The sequence below is a fragment of the Gossypium raimondii genome, chromosome 10, assembly GCF_025698545.1.
Source record: "Gossypium raimondii isolate GPD5lz chromosome 10, ASM2569854v1, whole genome shotgun sequence".
Classification (NCBI taxonomy): domain Eukaryota; kingdom Viridiplantae; phylum Streptophyta; class Magnoliopsida; order Malvales; family Malvaceae; genus Gossypium; species Gossypium raimondii.
The window spans coordinates 39,721,965-39,741,152 of NC_068574.1; the positions used below are offsets into that span (position 1 = coordinate 39,721,965).

The 19,188-nt window shown below is 34.1% G+C and overlaps 1 non-coding gene across 1 annotated transcript; it reads left to right on the plus strand.

Annotated features, from left to right (window-relative positions):
- Positions 1–18,351: 18,351 nt before the first annotated feature.
- LOC128034336 (small nucleolar RNA R71) lies at positions 18,352–18,457 on the plus strand. Its single transcript, XR_008190463.1, has one exon. It is a non-coding gene; the product is annotated as a small nucleolar RNA R71 (small nucleolar RNA).
- The last annotated feature ends 731 nt before the right edge of the window (positions 18,458–19,188 follow it).

Consider the following 19,188-nt stretch of genomic DNA (forward strand, 5'->3'; position numbering starts at 1 on the left):
TCTTTATTTTAAAACACTCATTTACAATAAATAGCCTTTTACCTTTAGGAAGTTTCACAAAATCCCATGTTCTATTTATGTGGAGTGATTCCATCTCCTCTTGTATAGCAAACATCCACTTTTCCGAGTCTTCACAGCTAATGACCTCAGAATAATTATATGGCTCTTGGTTTGCATATATATCTTCAGCCACATTTCAAGCATAAGCAACTAGATAAGCCTTGGCATTCTTCTTTGGAGGTTTAATTTCTCTTCTAGTTTTGTTTTTGGTGATAAAGTATTGTGGTAAAGAAGCAACTCTATTCTAAATTTTCGTACTGGCTTGAGGAGTCGACTCTATTGTAGATTCTGGATTAAGCTGATGCTCCACCTACTTTTGGTGTTCTTTATTGAAAGAGTCTTTAAGAGATAAGTTAGGTAGCATAACAGTTTCATAAAAAATAACATCTCTACTAATCACAACTTTTCTATTTTCAGGACACCATAACTTATACCTTTTACACCAACTTTATAACTAAGAAAAACACATTTAATGAATCTCGATTCCAATTTTCCATTATTAACATGAGCATACGTAGGACACGCAAAGATCTTTAAATTAGAATAATCAACAGGATTACTAGACTATACCTCTTGTGGAGTCTTTTTTTCAATGGCAATGGATGGAGATCGGTTGATCAAAAACCATGCAGCAAAGGCTACTTCGGCCCAAAATGACTTCGGTAAGTTAACATTCGACAACATACATCGAACTTTCTCTATGATCGTTCTGTTCATTCGTTCTACAATGCTGTTTTGTTATGGAGTATGACGAGCTGTCAAGTGTCTCACTATCCCTTCTGACTTGCATAGTTCATTAAACTCATGAAAACAGAACTCTAATCCATTTTCTGTGTGGAGGTGTTTTATTTACTTTTCTGTCTATTTTTCAATTATATTTTTCCAAGACTTAAATGCAGAAAACACATCGCTTTTCTGTTTCAGGAAAAACGTCCAAACTTTTCTGGGAAAATCATCAATAAAAGTTAGCATATAATTAGCTCTACCTCTCGAAAGCACTCTGGATAGACCCCATAAATTACAATGAGTATACTCTAATGTTCCCTTCGTGTTATGGATTCCTCTAGTAAATCGAACTCTCTTTTGCTTCCCAAAAATGAAGTGCTCAAAGAACTCTAGTTTGCAAATTCTTTACCCATCAAGAAGTCCTTTTTTTCTCAATTCTGCTATGCCATTCACACTCATATGCCCTAGGCGCATATGCCAAATTTTAGTAATATAATCATCTTACAAGGAAGAGGAAGCGACAGCTGCATCACCAGTAACAGTAGAACCTTGCTAAACATATAACTTGACAATCTTTCTCTGCCCTTTTATCACAACGAGAGAACCTTTGGAAATCTTCAAAACCCTACTTTCAACTGTATATTTGTACCCTTTTGAATCAAGAGTACTCAATGAAATTAAATTGCTCTTCAATTTTGGAACATGTCGCACGTCATTAACTGTTCTGATAACTCCGTCAAACATTTTAACTTTAATCATTCCAACACTTGCAATTTTACACGAAGCATTATTTCCCATCAAAACAACACCTTCAAACACTGTTTTGTAAGTTGTAAATCAATCCCGATTGGGACTCCTGTGGAAGGTGAAGCCCGAACCAATGATCCACTCCTTGCTCACTTTAGAATTGTTGGCAAAAGTGACTAAAAGTTCACCATTGCTGTAGTCTTCTACAATATCAGCTTCACCAGATTTTTCTAGTTGTTTTCCTTTTGGTTCACAGCCTCCCTTTTGATCTTATTCTGCAGCTTATAGCACTCAAATTTAGTGTGCCCTTTCTTCTTGTAGAAGTTACAAGTTTTACCTCTGTTTAAAGACTTCGATCTACCTTTAGATTTACCACGAGGATTCCATTCCTGTGTCCTTCCATGATCATCATCAACATTCCGATCTTGTCTTCCACGAACAATGAGTCCCTCTCCCTGAGAGTCGGGTTTAACCATAAGATGCTTCATCTTATCATACGAGGTTAAAGAATCATAAACCTCATCAACTGTGAAAGACTTGCGGCTATATAAAATCGTGTCTCTAAAGGTTGAATAAGACTGGGCCAACGAACAAAGTAGAATCAACCCTAGATCTTCCTTATCATACTAAACCTCCATGGCCTCCAAGTTTGAGAGAATTTCTTTAAACATTGTTAACGCACCTTCCTCCAAACGATGAGCATAAAGATGCTGCTTCATATGCAACTTGCTGGTTAGATTTTTCGACATACATATTTTTTCCAGCCCCTTCCATAATATAGTTGTGGTCTTCTCCTTCATCACATCCTGTAAGATTTCATTAGACAAATGCGGATGTAATTGTGTTAATGCCTTTCTATCCTTACGCTTCTTCTCTTCTTTCGCCAATGTCGAAGGCATCTTATCTATCCCTAGACGGGCATCCTTTAAGTTCATCTGTGCAAGAACTACTTCCATCTTTATCTGCCACAACACGAATTTGGTGTTGTGATCCAATAGCAGAATTTCATACTTGAAAGACGCCATTATTGTGATTGAGATGAACAACACGAAAGCTCTGATACCAATTTGTGAAAAATAGAATGTCAGTAATGACAATATATCGCAAAGAAAAGAGAAAAAAAGATAAAGAACACACTGATTTTTACGTGGAAACCCTTTCAAAAAAAACCACGAGCAGAGAACAAGAAAATTCACAATGTTGAATTCGAATAATTACAAGTGGAGTAGACTATGTCTATTTATAGGCTTGTAAAACCATATTCTGATAGGAGTGAAATACCTTATTCTAATAAATATTAAATAGATAGAGTTTAATAAGGTTTAAAAAAACCTTATTCTAAAATAAAATAAAAGAAGTGCAGTTCTATATGGATTTTACTTTTATTCTAATTTACCACTATATTTTATATAAATAATGACTCGGATCACTCAATTATAACAATGTGCATATGGCTTGTATGGGTTTTGTCTGATTTCTCTCTGCATTTTGTCTTGTTTTGTTTAGTTTGTGGTCTATTGTGCATTGTACTATCTTATATTAGTGGAACTTTCAAGAGCCAAACTACTCACCCAAGCTTGAAGGTCCACTAGAAATTTATTAGATTTAATATATATTGGTAAATCTAAACGAGCTTAGATTAGCCATTAACAAGTATTGGTGGGATAGAGTAAATTTTGAAGCACATATCAAGTTAGGCTTGAACATCTATGTATGATATTGATGCCATACATGGATCCAACTCAAACTTGACCTAGTACATTAACATCTCTAATGTTAACTGAAATGGTAGTGAGATTTCAACGGTCAAATAAGAGGTATCTTCTTTTTCTTGAGAGTTTATAAGTACAAATATATTACAATACGTGCACAAACAGTTACAAATAAAATAAAATCAATGAAAAACACAAAAAAAATAGATAGAACCCACACCTGACAATTGTGTATGATAGAACTATAGACTCACATATAACAATTCTACATGGTAAAACATGACCCAGAACTTTGAACTTGATTGATAATATACTAAAGCCTCCTTAACAACAGGTAGTATATGGACTAGAGTTAGGATAGTTGTTTTGCTTCTTCTTTTTTTCTTAAATGGTCTATAATTAACTAACCCTTTTGTATGTTTTGCAATAAATAAATATATAATGAAAATTTTACATTGATAAGAAATGGTTGATGATGATGATGATGGGTGTAGTATTATTATGACCCAGCTGGGCATTAGTATCGCACAAAAACTGAAGTGTTGTGTGCATGGGAAAAAATAGGCGCCATCTTCATTTATCCTTGATTAATTCAGGTAAAATAAATTATACCTTTTTCTAAAAAAAGAACATTTTTTATTAATCGTCTCTTTTAACATTTTCGTGATAATTATTTTATCTCTAATTCATGGTGTAATGTTTTTATTTTGTATCAATCTATATGAATTTGATAGAATCTACTATTAAAATTTGAATCCAACCACATAGAATAGGATAAAATGATAGAAGACAATTATGTTTTTATAGAGTTATAAAACTAAAAATAATTAAAGAAAAATAAAATAAATGAAATAAAATATCAAAATTTTGTATCAATCTATATGAATTTGATCCAATCTAGTATTAAAATTTGAATCCAACCACATAGAATAGGATAAAATGATAGAAGACTAGTTGCTTTTCCCCATTTTCTAAGTATTATTCAGTTGAGATGTTGTATTTTAAGAATCCAAACAACATAGAAATATCATTTGCTTGACAAAATAAAACTAAAAGATTTATATGCATGTATATATGGAAGCTTATATCATATATCTTTGTATGTATAGATGTACAGATTATCAAAGGTTTTACCTTGTAGAGCCTTCCTAACAGCAGACGACGCACTTTAGCTAACCAACCAGCCAGCAATTAACTAAAGCAAGGGATCGTTATTGTCAAAGTGACAAACAGTACCTCCTGGTAGCTTCCTATTGTTCTTTTGATGAGGTCGGTCTTTTACTATCTGCAAAGTGGCCATCGATGTGACAACAACTGCTTCTGTTTGGTATTCATTGTTCTCACCTTTCTTGATATACAATTTCCGATAAAGCTATTTTAGAACATTAATTACAAGTTAAAGAAGTGGAAGTGGATTTTTTTTTGCTTAGTCAATATAAAAATAAGAAAAATAGAAAGAAGTTGGAAAAATCCAAGCTCTGTCAAAGACGGCAAGATTACAAAACATCCATAGTACTCTTACACTTTAAAGAACAACCTGACATGAAGCAATCAACTACAACTCAATCAATGTCAGAAAACACCACCAGGCTTTAAATAGCAAAGATCTCCTTATACCTATTTTTGCCAGAGCATTATCCATACAATTGTCTTGCCAAAGTATAATTATGAATTGAACACGCAACAGCTGATTAATAGCACAGTCGATACCAATGCATAGACTCCACAACATCCACTTCGAAACAACACACAAGCTAAATTCAGTAACTAAGGGAACTTTCTGTTGGAACATTTTCAAATATTTATAGTGTCCAAATAACTATAAATGAATGGGTGTAATTAATTAAAAGATAAATCTTTTGGTAATTGGTCAAAAGTTATATCATTTGATTTTGAAAAAGAATTATAACTATTCAAACAATATTATTTGAATAGTTTTAAAATTAAATGAATAATTATATGTTTTTAAAGATATTATGTAACACCCATATCGTATTCTGTTATCATAATAGGGTTATGAAGTGTTACCGTACAAGTCGAAACATTTCACTTCAATTAGCATCCAATCATAAAAATAATTTCATAAATTCAGATAAGATTCAACATAAAATAAATCAAACATTTACTGGCCTTAAATTGAGCCTTTGAAGCCCTAAAAATAAGTTATAAACATTCAGGGATAAAATCAAAACAAATCAAAATATTTAGGAAAAATTAAAAAAAAACTAAAATAGGGGTCACATGGCCCTGTGGCACTAAACTGGCCGTGTGGTGCAGGGACATGGCAGTGTGGCCAACCGTATCCCTGACCGTGAATCATTCAAAATGAAACCACATGGTTGTGTCGCATGCCGTGTGCTAGCCCGTGTAACAATCGAAATACCCTCACATGGTCGTGTCTCAAACCGTATGGATACTACACTTAAACACGCTAAGAGCACATGCCCCTACAGGTTGCCCGTGTGTGATACACGGCCACGTGACAGCCCATGTGTATAAAAAATATGCTCTTTTCTTCTCCCATATGCATACATACCTAGACATACTCAAACTGCAACGCCCTAAAGATTTAATTCTTTCTTTAATAAAATTTGTCATAGTTAAATACCTGCTTCAGTGGTTAAGGGCCTTGGGTGTGAATGGTGGGTCGTGAGTTCGAGTTTTTGGGAGAGTCTTTTGCTAAGTAATTTCTGGTTGTGTTGCTTAGTAGAATTTGAGTTAAAGTTTAATGCTAAGAGTGGAGGGAATACCTGTTGCTTGATTAGAGGGATAGGAAGTGGGTACTTGTGTTGGTTTAAATTTTAAGTTTTAATTTATTTAAAAAAACAAAAAACAAAACTCATTCCCTCAAACCCACGTTTCCACTTTCTTTCTGTTCTTGTTTTTATTTTTTTCTCTCTCTTCTTGCGCCACTTTCATTTTGAAAGTGGTTAATTTTTAATCTTTCTTTTTGCTATCCTGTTGGCATTTGATTACTTGCAATTGGTGGCTGCTCATTTGGGCTTCTTCACTTTCGTTATCTTGGGTAACGTTAATGGATCTTAAATTGTTTAATTTTGGGGTTGTGAGATGCTAGTGGTGTTGTTGTTTTGTAGTCATTAATTATTTAGTTCTATGTTTAGGTGAAGTTCATGAGACGTTTGACGCTCCTTCAACATCATAGTTTCGTGTCGTTGCGGTTTGATAAATGGTAAGACTATGGAAGAGTTTTGGTGTTGGAAGAGTTTAATTCTTGATTGCCTCATGCCTCATTACCGTTATAATCGTTTTATTTGTTGTATTTAGGTCTCAGGGGTCTTGTGGTTGCGTTCCTGTCAAAATTGAACCAGGTATGTAATTTATCTTAATTACCCAATAAGGTTGTGCTGACATGCTTGTGCCGAATTTGGGCTTGACTCCCCCTTGTTGGACAGTTCTATGACCCATTAAACAATCAGACTTGTCAACCATGTAGCATCATTTTAACTTGGTTAAAATAACACCTTGTTGACCCATTTAGCATGGTTTTGTCATCCAACATAGGAAATAAATAGCTCATGTTCATTCAACTTTATAATAAGCTCTTTATTAAATCAACTTCATAGTCCCACTTCAGAGTTAAATATAACTCATTAATAAATAGCATGAAATAATTTAATTTATGCACAAAATTCATGTAATAAAGCACAAATTTGCATATTTTATAAATTCATGTCCATTATTGAGGTTTAAGCAAAATTCACTAAATTAATTAACAAATACTCAAGATTATTATTAATTAAAAATGTGGTAAAAGCTACTAGAAAAAACCTATATAAATTAGAGTTTACACACCTCTAAACTTAATCCATTGCTCGTCTCGAGTAATGTTCCATGTAAAGCACAACTTTTGCTAAGGCAAATTTTGCAATAAGTTTAAGTAGCATCAATCTCTACACATAACCATGCATCAACAAAATCATGCTCACAAACTCTTTTTATTGATAAGTCGCTCATATGCAAACATTATTTCAAAATTTTAATTCTAAGTGCGAAAAAATGCTAGCATCAGTTATAGAGTGCATGTTTTTCAAGGTCATACATTACATTCACCATTCAATCAAATTTTCCTTATCAACAAAACAAAGCAATCACAAGGTCTAATTAATGGTCCTCATATGTTGAACTTAGCAATTCCTCTCCACTAATGTAGTCGGCATAATCATCCAAATCAATAGGTATTTTATAAGGTTGTAATGGGGCTAGGTTTAAGGTAGGGATAAAGAGGAGTAAATTTTTAGGTTCAATAATCTTAATCCTAACTTTGCCTTGGATCTTTTCAAGGTACATTCTTCCTACTAATGAGTTCTTTACCCCCCAAACTTAATTTTGAAGCATGTGCCCAATATTTCCCAGCACTTTGAGCATTTATTTTGCTCTTTTTGCTTGACGTTTGAATTGAGCTTTTTTTTTGAACATATGAAGAACATGTACATCTTTTCGAATTTTTCCTCGATCTTTGCTCACTTAGACAAGTATAGTTAAGATAGGTGCAAGAATAAGATAAAATTTAACAAGATGGTAGCATGACTTATGATGTAGGTAAATAACAATAAAATAGGCTTGAAGGCTCAAATTAAGGTTTCAAGGGTCAAATACATATGGTAGGCTTAAAAGGCTCTGTAACATACCAAAAATCGAGGGTTAGTAGGTTGGGTTTATGAATCGAGAGAGAGTGATCATGCCTTAATTTTTAAAAATTATCTATGCATTTTTAGGAAATAAATGAGGTGTTGGTTTATTGGTTAAGTGTTACTGTAACGTTTCTTGAAACCCAAGTTCAAATCCCTTCTCTCGCATCATTTTTATTATTGTGCAAATTTTGCCTTAACCCCTAGAATGTGACATGCCTTACTTTTTTAAATAATTATTTCAGATTATATCAAGAATGAGTTATTGGTTTGATGGTTAAACATTAGTGAATTTATCCTTGAGGTCCTAACTTCAATTACCTCCCCATGTAAATAATTTAATTTTTTGACAAAAGCCCTTGTTTTAATGTGTGGGCCATCCAAGCCTAGTTAACCTAGGTATAAATATTAATTTTTCACTAATAATCAGCCTTTAAGGGTCCTCCTAATTGGCCTATCCATTCCTCTCATTCTCTTCTTCTCTTTGATTTTAATTTTTTTCCTTTCCTCCATTGTTATCGTCACTTACACCTAGTTTTACCATCTCTTTCTTTTCTTTTTCTTTTTCTTTTTGCCACAATATTTGTTAACATATTCTCCACAATATTTTTGTAACTTTTCCTCATTAAAATCAGCCCCAAATATAAAATCTTGAACTCCAAGATCGATCCTAAAAATTGCCAAGAAAGTGTCATTGCCATTTCTCTCGACTAGTATGGATAAGGTCTCTTTTCTCTTCAATTTATTGATTAATTTTTTAAATTAAAAACCAAAATTTCTAGATATTTAATTTGGTGGATTTTAAATGAGTTCAAAGGTATTTTTCGATATTTTAATGAAATCTCAAACTGTTTTAAAATTCAGCCCCAATTTTGGCCACCACAGGTGGTGATGCGTGCACCTATGGGCAAGAAAAGGGGTTGTTTTCTTTCTTGGTTGTTTCCTATATTTTTCCACCATTAATTTGAGTTCTTGAACCCACCTAATCATCTTTTAAACCCATTTCAATTAGGGAAAAAACTTTCTTGATCAATTGGCCATTCGGATCCCACAAATTGTGAAGCGTAAGTGCAATTAAAGGTAACTAGTTTGTTATTTCGACATAGTTGTTGGGTAAATGTTATGAATTGATTAAATGAAGGAATTTAATAATTAATTAGATACTAATTTTCCAGTATATTATTGAATTAAGTGCTAACCCAAACTCCCCAAATCATCCATAAAGGCGAAGAACGATTGTACATACGGTTTGCATCGATACAGTGTAAGGAATCTAAATAGTTTGGATTCATAAAATAGTTATAATTTGGAAGATTGATTTGAACTCATAAGTGGGTGTTTGGGGGCTGGTTTAGTAGTAAATTGATTGAATTTATACTGAATTTTGGTTTAGGCTCGTTTAAGGAATTATTAAGGAAAATTGGAAGATTCGTTAGTGTGCTACGAGGAAGAGAAAAATAAGTTCTAGGTCCTAAACTCATAAAATTGTTTGAAAATGTTAAATATCATGTTATATATGAAAACTTAGTTTGATGATTGGATTGACTTAATAGCCAAATTATTGATTTTGTGAGTGGTCGAACCAGGTATGTTTCGAGCTCTAAAAGATTGACATGTTGGAAAAATTGCCTGTTTGATTGAATTTGTAATTGCATATTTGAGCTATGAGATATGAGAATATTTGACTGAATAATATAATGTATTGAGATATTAAGCTCATTTATGATTTAAACGAATGAGATATTTGTTATATTTTGTACTGAAAAGGGTGTTATTTATGCACAATGAAAATCCGTACAGTATGTGAAATTGAATGATATTGATTGTTACCAACACACTGGTAATTTGAAGATTGGAACACTGTTTCCATGTACTAAAAGTATGTGATTATTGAGGACATGCTGAGCATGTCAAATGAATGTGAAAAGTATTGAGATATGATTATGTATGAGATTGTGTAACATATTGCATATGCATTGGGTTGGAATTTTGTGGTTGACAGAGGAGTTCCGTGGAGTACCGGCGACATATTAAGTCCGCATTATTCGTAGTCAGTGCACTGCACCTACAGTACCGAGGGGATTGGTGATTTTATCACATATTATATGTTATTGGTAATTATATCGCACTATTTGATATCCTACAGATTTTCTACATTATTGATTATTCGGTGGTTTTACCACATCGAGCTATGTTCATAATGTTTTGGAGTTTGGCAGACGGGTTTTGGGGAACTTGTGGTGTGTAACGGATGGTATGGGTAGGAACCTTTTTGCATTGCATCATGTGCACAACATATTCGAATGCTATTTATTTATGCTACGCATTGTATTTTTTTTTGTATTGAATAGTATCAAAATTAATGATTGCTACTAGAATGAATGATGACCTATTCTCATACACCGTTTGACATCAATTTGATAATGGCTATGTAATGACATGAAATTCCTATGATGGTTCTGTTTCCTTCTGTTAATGCTAATATGTTTCACTGTATTTGATGTTTTTGCCCGTTTAAATAATTATTTGACTCACACTGAGCTTTTCATAAGCTCACCCCCTAAAAGTGTTTAAATTTTTAGATAAACCTCAAAATTAGGACCGGACTCGGCATTCGGAGAATCAACTTGGACCTCGAATTATTATTTTTAATTAAGTTTTAGTAAGTCTTTATTGGTTTTGGCTTGTAACTTTTAATTATTTCAGGTTTGTGGCTTGGTAACTTTTCTTTTGGGGGATTTTTGCATGCATGAATTACTCAAGCATAATAACCAGAAAATGCATGATATCAAGCTTAAGTAAAATTTGACATTGTTCCCTAATTTCCTCTACATTAGTTTAACATCGAGTTTTTTTAAAGAAGAGCAACAAACAAATGATTTTTCTAAAACAACACTTCAGCAATAAAATGAATCCTATGCATAAACGACCTAATGAATGAATTATTTTAAGCTAACTCAAAGTACAACTATGATTTTCACTAAAATGAGTTTATTTAAAGTCTTTAAAAGTAACGTAAGTTAGCTTAGCCATTTCGGTGGCTAATGTAGCCTTCTCAATCTAGCCATAATGTCTAGGACAAGTTTGAAATGTTACAGGCTCAAACGATCCAAAGAAAATGTGTCTAAATCATGATTAGATTTTTATTCCTCCTAGGATTTTTGCTTCAAGGAAGTTACTAAGTCAATTCTAAGGACTTAAACCTTCATGCATGTCTATTTCAAAAGAAGTTCAATTTTCATGGTAAAAGGTACATACGACCTAAGAACATACAAGCATTTCATAACATAGGATAACATAAAAAAACTCAAATAAAATCAGAAATCATACTTGCATTTGAGCTAACTTATGAACAAAAATTTTGTCTAAACATTATTTTGTTTCAGCATATTCATGTGAAAGCATTGAAACCTACTTAAGAAAAAAATTTAAAATTCATGTTAGTATTGCCTTAGTCCACTTTAAAAAAAGGCAATGGCCTCATTGCGAAAACAAAGTAATGAATGAAAACTGAACACCAAGTAGGGTTGTAAGAAAGAGAGGTGAGTCATGAAGACTGTTTAAGTACCAAGTCTTTTTTAACAATCCATCCTAGACATGTTCATTCCCATTACCACACCACTTCGGTTTTTTTCTAATGAAGAGGCATTGAGCTTATTTTATTCATGCTTGCAATATTTTATTTATTATGCAAAAGAAAAATATTAACTATGAAAGAAATATAAATTCCTAAAAATAAATTAATGCTAAGAAAAAGAAATTCCCCCCCTTTTTATTCGTGTTATATCCTCCATGTCTTTTTTGGTTTCCCTTTTTTTTCACACTTCATCTCCTAATCTTCTCTTGTCAAGCCTCGAAGATATGATATGGGAACTTAGGAACAAAAGTGTTAAAGATATTCTTAAAAGTATTTCGTATGGAATCATCTCTAATTTTTGAATATCTCTAGTAAGCTTGTTGGTTATGCATGAATTTCCACATATCCATCATAGTTGAGAATTTCGATTTCTTTATAGTGTTTGAAGAAGATGGCATTGGAATGGTCAACTCAGGATTAAAACTTGGCTCCACTGGTTCAGCAACATTTGGGTCCACCCTCGGCTTAGGGCTATTTGGTTCCTCTTTAGTTTCTGCTTCTTCTGTAGCATTTGTTGAGTTAGCTTCCGATTCAAACTTAGTTGACTACTCTTCAGATTCTGGTTCGTTCGGTTCATTTGTCTCCACTTTGTTTAATAGTCCAACATTCTCCACTAACCACTCAAGATCATGCCTTGTTATGCAACATTCAACATATTGACGCTTTAAGTTTGCTTTTGATCTTACTTGGGCCCTTAAGCAAAGTGAAGTAATCAATGATGGAATGTAGGCACTTCCGGCCTTTTTCCTTTCACAGTCTTGAATCTCCTTGAGAATAATTCTCCCAACATTGATAAACCTTTCTATCATAATCCCATACAACAAAAGCATCCGTTCCATTAAGATGGTGGAACTAAGTGAGATAGGCATGAAGCTATATCGAATAAAGTAGAACCATACGTTAGCTACTGGATTTAAATATTCCCTTCGGCAAGAATGACTACCATAATTTCTTATTATCCATTGGGATCCTGAATTTGTAACCACATTAAGAACTTGTTGAAGAAAATTCCAATTGATATTTGTCATCATGGCAGAGTACTTATCTTTTTCAACATCACGTAACTTATATAAATCATTAATGAATTTAGAAGTAAGGGGTACCATCTTCTTACGAACAAGAACTTCATTAGCTTATGGCGTGGTCAAGTTGGCATAGAAGTCTCGCACTAAATCTTCATCCGGCATTGATTGTGCACCACAGAATTGCTCCCTAATTTAAATCATTAATCGTCTTCCGAAGTGACAATGGCATGATCATATTGTCATTGCACTCCAAATTGAAACCTTTTTTTCGGTATCATGGGTGATTCTTAAAGAAAGAATCAAATCTTTCCCTTGCTTCATCATCTTGAGTCACTATTGGATTCTCGACAGAAGTCTTGGAAGATCTAGTTCTTTTGCGAGGCATGGTATTTTTCCCAAAAGATAGGTAGAGTTTTGGCAAAAGGAAAAGAAATTGGCAATGTGTGGTGGCTGAAGGTTGCGGTAGTGATGGAATTACAGCAACGAAAAAAGTGTAGCAACGTCGAGATTGCGACAGTGAAGGCTTTGCTTTTGCAAGAAGATTGCAGTGGGGATAGTAGGTTTTTGCGAGAAAAAAAAGAGATTTTGGAGAGATTCTTTGGGATTTGAGGATAACGGCAAGAAGAAAGAAATAGGTGGCTAGGGTTTGAAGCTAATTGCTTTGAATGGTATGAGGAATATGATGGTATAGAGGGGTTTATATAGTAGTAGATTAAGGTAAATTTGTAGCAAAAATTTAGTACATAAGGATGCTTGGGTGGCAAGGTATGGAGAGAAGCCCAAACTAAGAAAATATACTAATTAGTACTTGGGCCAAATTAACCCTCTTTATTAAAAATAAAGAAAATTAAAATTGTAAAACTGAAATTAAAATTAAAAAAAATGGATTACTTAGAAAATTCCTTCTCAAAAAATTACATCAAATTAATATCCCAAGAAAGGTTGGAGGGGTCACAAATGGTCCCGCTTAAGTTTCAATATTCTTAGACAAACTTAATTTAATGTATTAATTCAAGAAAATAATTTCTAAGTACGCCTTTTATTAAAAATAAAAGCATAAAAATTATAGGTCTATTAGATTGAAGGAGGTTTCAACTTGCTCAACTTCACCATCCCAATACAGTTTGAGACCTTGACCATTTACCTTAAACGTACCTCCATTGTTGTCGTACAATTCGATGGCTCCATATGGATAAACTTTTTAGATGGTATAAGGTCCTTTCCATCGGGATTTTAGCTTTCCCATAAATAACTTCAACTTTTAATTAAATAATAACACTTTCTGACCTTCTTTGAATTCAAGAGGTTGTATATGATTGTCATGCCATCTTTTAGACTTTTCTTTATACATTTCGGCATTCTCGTACGAAAATAATCTCAACTCCTCCAACTCGTCAAGCTATAACATTCTTCTCTCACTAGTTTGCTTAAGATCCAAATTTAATTGTTTCAAAGCCTAGTGAGCTTTATTTTCCAACACAAGTGGCAAATGACATGCCTTTCCGAAGACTAACTGGTAAGGAGTCATTCCTAAAGGTGTTTTAAAAGTTCTTCGACAGGCCCATAGAGCATCATCAAGCCTTTGAGATCAATCTTTTCTATTAGGTCACACTACATTCTCAAGGATTCCTCTGATCTCACGGTTTACATGTTCAGCTTGCCCATTTGACTATAGATGATAGGCAGTGGATTTTTTTGTTTCACATCATACTTTTCAAGCAACCACTTAAGCCATTTGTTTACAAAATGTGATCCTTCATCGCTAATTATAGATCTAGGAGTCCCAAACCTTGTAAACACATGCTTATGTAGGAATCGCATGACTACCTTAGCTTTATTCATTGGGTATGCTTTAGCTTCAACCCACTTGGATACGTATTTGATGGCCACGAGGATATACCTGTTACCATAAGAAGAAGGAAACGAGCCTAGAAAATCGATGCCCCATACGTCAAATAATTCTACCACCAAAATGTTTGTCAAGGGCATCTCATCCACCTTGATATGCTTCCGGTCCTATGGCATCTATCACAATTTTTCCCATATGCATATGCATCCTTGAACAATGTAGGCCAAAAGAATTCTACTTGTAAGACTTTTGCTGCAGTGCGACAACCACCAAAGTGTCCCCCACTTGGAGATGAATGGCAGTGGTACAAGATCTCATCAAATTTACTTCCAACTATGCACTTCTTGATTATGTTGTTTGCACATTGTTTAAAAAAATGGATACACCCAGAAATAATATCGAGTATCATGAAGGAATTTCTTCCTTTATTGGTATGTCGTTTCTCGAGGAATTATTCCACATGCTAAATAATTCGCATAATTAGCAAACCAAGGTCTTTCATGAATTCAGTTTACCTCAAAGATATGCTTATCTGGAAAACTCTCATTGATAGGAACAAATGAATGAGTTACCTTGTTTTTCTCCAACCTCGATAGATGATTAGCTACTTGATTTTCAACACCTTTTCTATCTTGGATCTCAAGGTTAAATTTTTGGAGTAAGAGTATCCATCAAATTAGCCTCGATTTAGCATCTTTCTTTGTGAGTAAATATTTAAAGGTCAAATGATTGGTAAAAACTGTAACTTTGGTACCTATAAGATATGAATGAAACTTGTCAAAAGTAAAAACTATAACAAAGAGTTATTTTTCAGTTACTGTGTAGTTGAGCTAGGCTCCTATCAAGGTTTTGCTTGCATAGTAGATAGGGTGAAATACTTTGTTCATTTTTTAACCCATTACAGCTCCAGCAGGGAAATCGCTTGCATCACACATCAACTCAAAAGGTGAGTTCCAATCAGGTGTAACAATTATTGGGGTTGAGATTAACTGAGTTTTCAAATCTTCAAACGCTTCTAAGCATGCTTTGTGAAACTCAAAAATAGTATCTTTCTCTAACAGCATACACAATGGCTTAGAAATTTTTGACAAGTCCTTTATAAACCTTCGGTAAAATCCGCCATGGCCTAAGAAACTCCGAACTCCTTTCACACTAACTGGAGATGGTAATTTTTCAATCACATCCACCTTTGCTTTCTTAAATTTAGTTCTTCTTTTGGAAATTTTATGCCCTAGGACAATTCCCTCTTTAACCATAAAATGGCATTTCTCCCAATTGGGGACAAGATTTGTCTCATCGCATCTCTTAAGTACCTTAGCCAAATTATTCAAACAAACATCGTAAGTATTACCAAAAATAGAAAAATCATCCATGAAAACCTCATCAAAGTTTTCTACCGTATTAGTAGATGTTGCCATCATGCATCGCTGAAATGTGGCAGGTGCGTTACATAAATCGAAAGACATTCGCCTAAAAGAAAATGTACCATACGGGGAAGTAAAAGTGGTTTTCTGTTGGTCTTCCAGGGCTACAACTATTTGGTTAAATCCCAAATATCCATCTAAAAACAATAATAGTCATTACCTGCTAGTCGATCTAACATCTGATCCATAAAAGGCAGCAAGAAATGGTTTTTCTGAGTTGCTTTGTTCAATTTTCTATAATCAATACAGATTCTCCAACCTATGATAGTTCTTGTTAGGATTAACTCATTACGTTTATTCTCAACAATCGTGATTCTACCTTTTTTAGGTACACATTGTCTAGAGTTATCCATGAACTATCTGAGATGGGGTAGATAATTCTTGCATCTAACCATTTGATCTTTTTTTTTTGAACTACCTCTTTCATGATAAGGTTGAGTCTCCTTTGCCCATCAATCCTAGCTCTTTCACCCTCCTCTAGGATCATTTTATGCATATAGAAAGAATGGCTTATACCTCGAATATCAGCAATGGTCCAACCGATCGCCTTTTTAAATTTCTTTAGAACTTTTATCAGTTTCTTGTCTTGGTGTTCTGTTAATTCTACTAAAACAATCATAGGCAAAGTAGAACAGTTACCTAAATAAATTTATTTTAAATGGGAAGGAAGTACCTTAAGTTCGAGTTTGGGTGGTTCCTCGATTGACAACTTTGGTTGTGTAAATTACTAAACTTCTAATTCTAGTGGTTCAAACATTGCTGGTTGAACATAATCCATCAGATTGGCTTCCATCAAAGCCATGTTTTCATTACCTTTTTGATTTTCCAATGGTTTAGACCCTAAAGTGTTCTTCAATGGGTCTTCAAAATTGTTTCCCATTCTATAGAAAATAAGGTTTCTAACTCCTCCATTAATGAACATTCCTCAATCAAATTAGGAAATTTCATAGCTTTAAGAACATTAAACGTTACATGATCATTTTGAACTCTCATAGTGAGTTCTCTGTTTTGCACATCTATCAATGTTCTTCTCGTGGCTAGGACAAGTCTCCATAGAATGATCGACACTTCCTTATCTACTTCAAAATCTAAGACAATGAAATCAGCATGAAAAATGAATTTATTGACTCTTACTAAAACATCCTCGATCTTTCCTTCGGGGTATGCTAATGATCAATATGCCAGTTGAAATGTCACAGTAGTGGGTCTTACTTCACCTATTCCCAACAGTTTGAAAATAGACTTGGGCATCAAGTTAATGCCTGCTCCTAAGTCATACAAAGCTTTACCACAGTAAGATTCTTCAATATTACAGGGTATAGTAAAGCTTTTAGGGTCCTTCAGTTTCGAAGGAAGCTTGTTCTGTAAGAACACACTGCACTCCTTCATTAAAGCGACAGTCTCATACTAACTAAATCTTTTTTTCTTGGACAAGATGTCCTTCATGAAATTCACATAATTGGGCATTTATTTTAAAGCCTTCACCAACGAGATGTTGATGTGCAGTTTCTTTAGAATGTCCAAAAACTTATTGAATTATACCCCATGTTTCAACTTATTTGGTTGGAACCTTTAAGGATATGGCGGTGATAAAACTCTGGGTTGAACTGGACAACTTTTCTGAGGAGATAAATTTGCATCTAACGAAGATGTTAGTTTTTTAGAATTCTCTAGTTTAGGTTTTACCTTATCAAACTTTGCAAGTTCTGGCTCAGTTGGTGTAGGAATTTCAATTGTTGGTTGACTTTCCTCCTTTTCAATGGGTTCATCTTCAATTATAATCTCCTTGGGTTCAAAGTCTTACCGCTTCGTAAGGCAACTACTTTGCAATGTTCCTTACCCAAATTTCTTCGATTTTCTATATCACTCGGCACGACTCTTTGCGGTCGGTTACAAAGCTCTATAGCTAACTGACCCATTTGGTTCTCCAAATTTTTCAATGTTGTTGCTTGACTTTAGATTAAGGCATCATTCTTCGCCATGTACGCCTTCAACAAGTTCTCCAAACTATTGGATGACTCAGCTTGTTGTGGTTTGGAACTTTTTTATTAAACCCATGGGATTGGTTGGGTTTATGCTGCATGTAAGTGTTGTTCGGTCCATTTCCTTGGTTATTTAAAGAAAAGTTTGGATGGTTGCTCCATGAATGATTTGATGGACTGTTCTCGAAAGAATAACCATCCCCACAGTATACGAAGGAAACAACATCAAACTGACTTAGCGGTTGGACTACAAAATTATTCAAACCATTAGCAGTAAACTATTTAAACATTGAAGAATTAGAAGATACCTGAGCTGAAAGTGATGTAAGTGCGTCCACTTCGTGCACTCCGGTTACTCGTCTTCCTAAAGTTGCTCGATTTGTTGGCCATAGATAGTTGTTACTAGCGATCCTCTCAATGATCTCGTAAGCCTCATTATAAGACTTAGACAAAATCACACCATTCGCAGAAGCATCTACCATTAACCTTGTGTATACATTGAGACCATTATAAAATGTCTTCAACTGGATGTAGTGTGGAATCCCATGACGAGGGCACTTATGAAGTAATTCTTTGAATCTCTCTCCAGCATCATACAAAGATTCGTCATCCAATTGTTCAAAATGGTTATCTCATTTCGCAACTTAGCGTTTTTTGTAGGTGGGAAATACTTAATGAAAAATAATTTTGCTAGCTCTTGCCTTGTAGATATTAAACTTGGTGGCAAAAAATTAATCCATGCTTGTGCTCAACCTTGATCTCACAACGAGTATGGAAACAACTTCAAACTCAATGAGTCTTCAGTCACGCCAGCTATCTTAAAGGAATTGCTCACGTCCATGAATAATCGAAGGTGAAGGTGTGGACATTCCGTGGGCATTCAACTAAACTGGCTCACTCTTTGGAGCATTTGAAACATCATTGGTTTTAATTCAAATTGCGGTGCTTCAATCTTCGGTCTCCTAATTACCGAATTTAATTCATTGAAGAGTGGCACAACGTACTATCTTATGGCACGTTTCCTTTTAGTAGCAATAAGGATTGGATTGTGCACAAGACTGGCTCCATTTCCCTGTCCATCATTTTGAATTCCAAGTTCCATCTCAGGTTATCTTTGAGTTGATCTTTCGCGTTTTCTTTGTCTAAATTTTCGTTCGATCTTAGGGTCTACAGGTAATACATTGATAATTCGATCTATGCTCATAAACACCTGAAAAATAAATCAAAAAAATAAATAATAAATTAGTATGGTAAGAAGTTAGGTAAAAATTAAATAACAACCAAATTGAAAAGAATAATTTCTCAAAAAATGAATCAGGCAACAGTCTTCGGCAACGACATCAAAAACTTGTAACACTCGATTTGTGCAAGTGTACA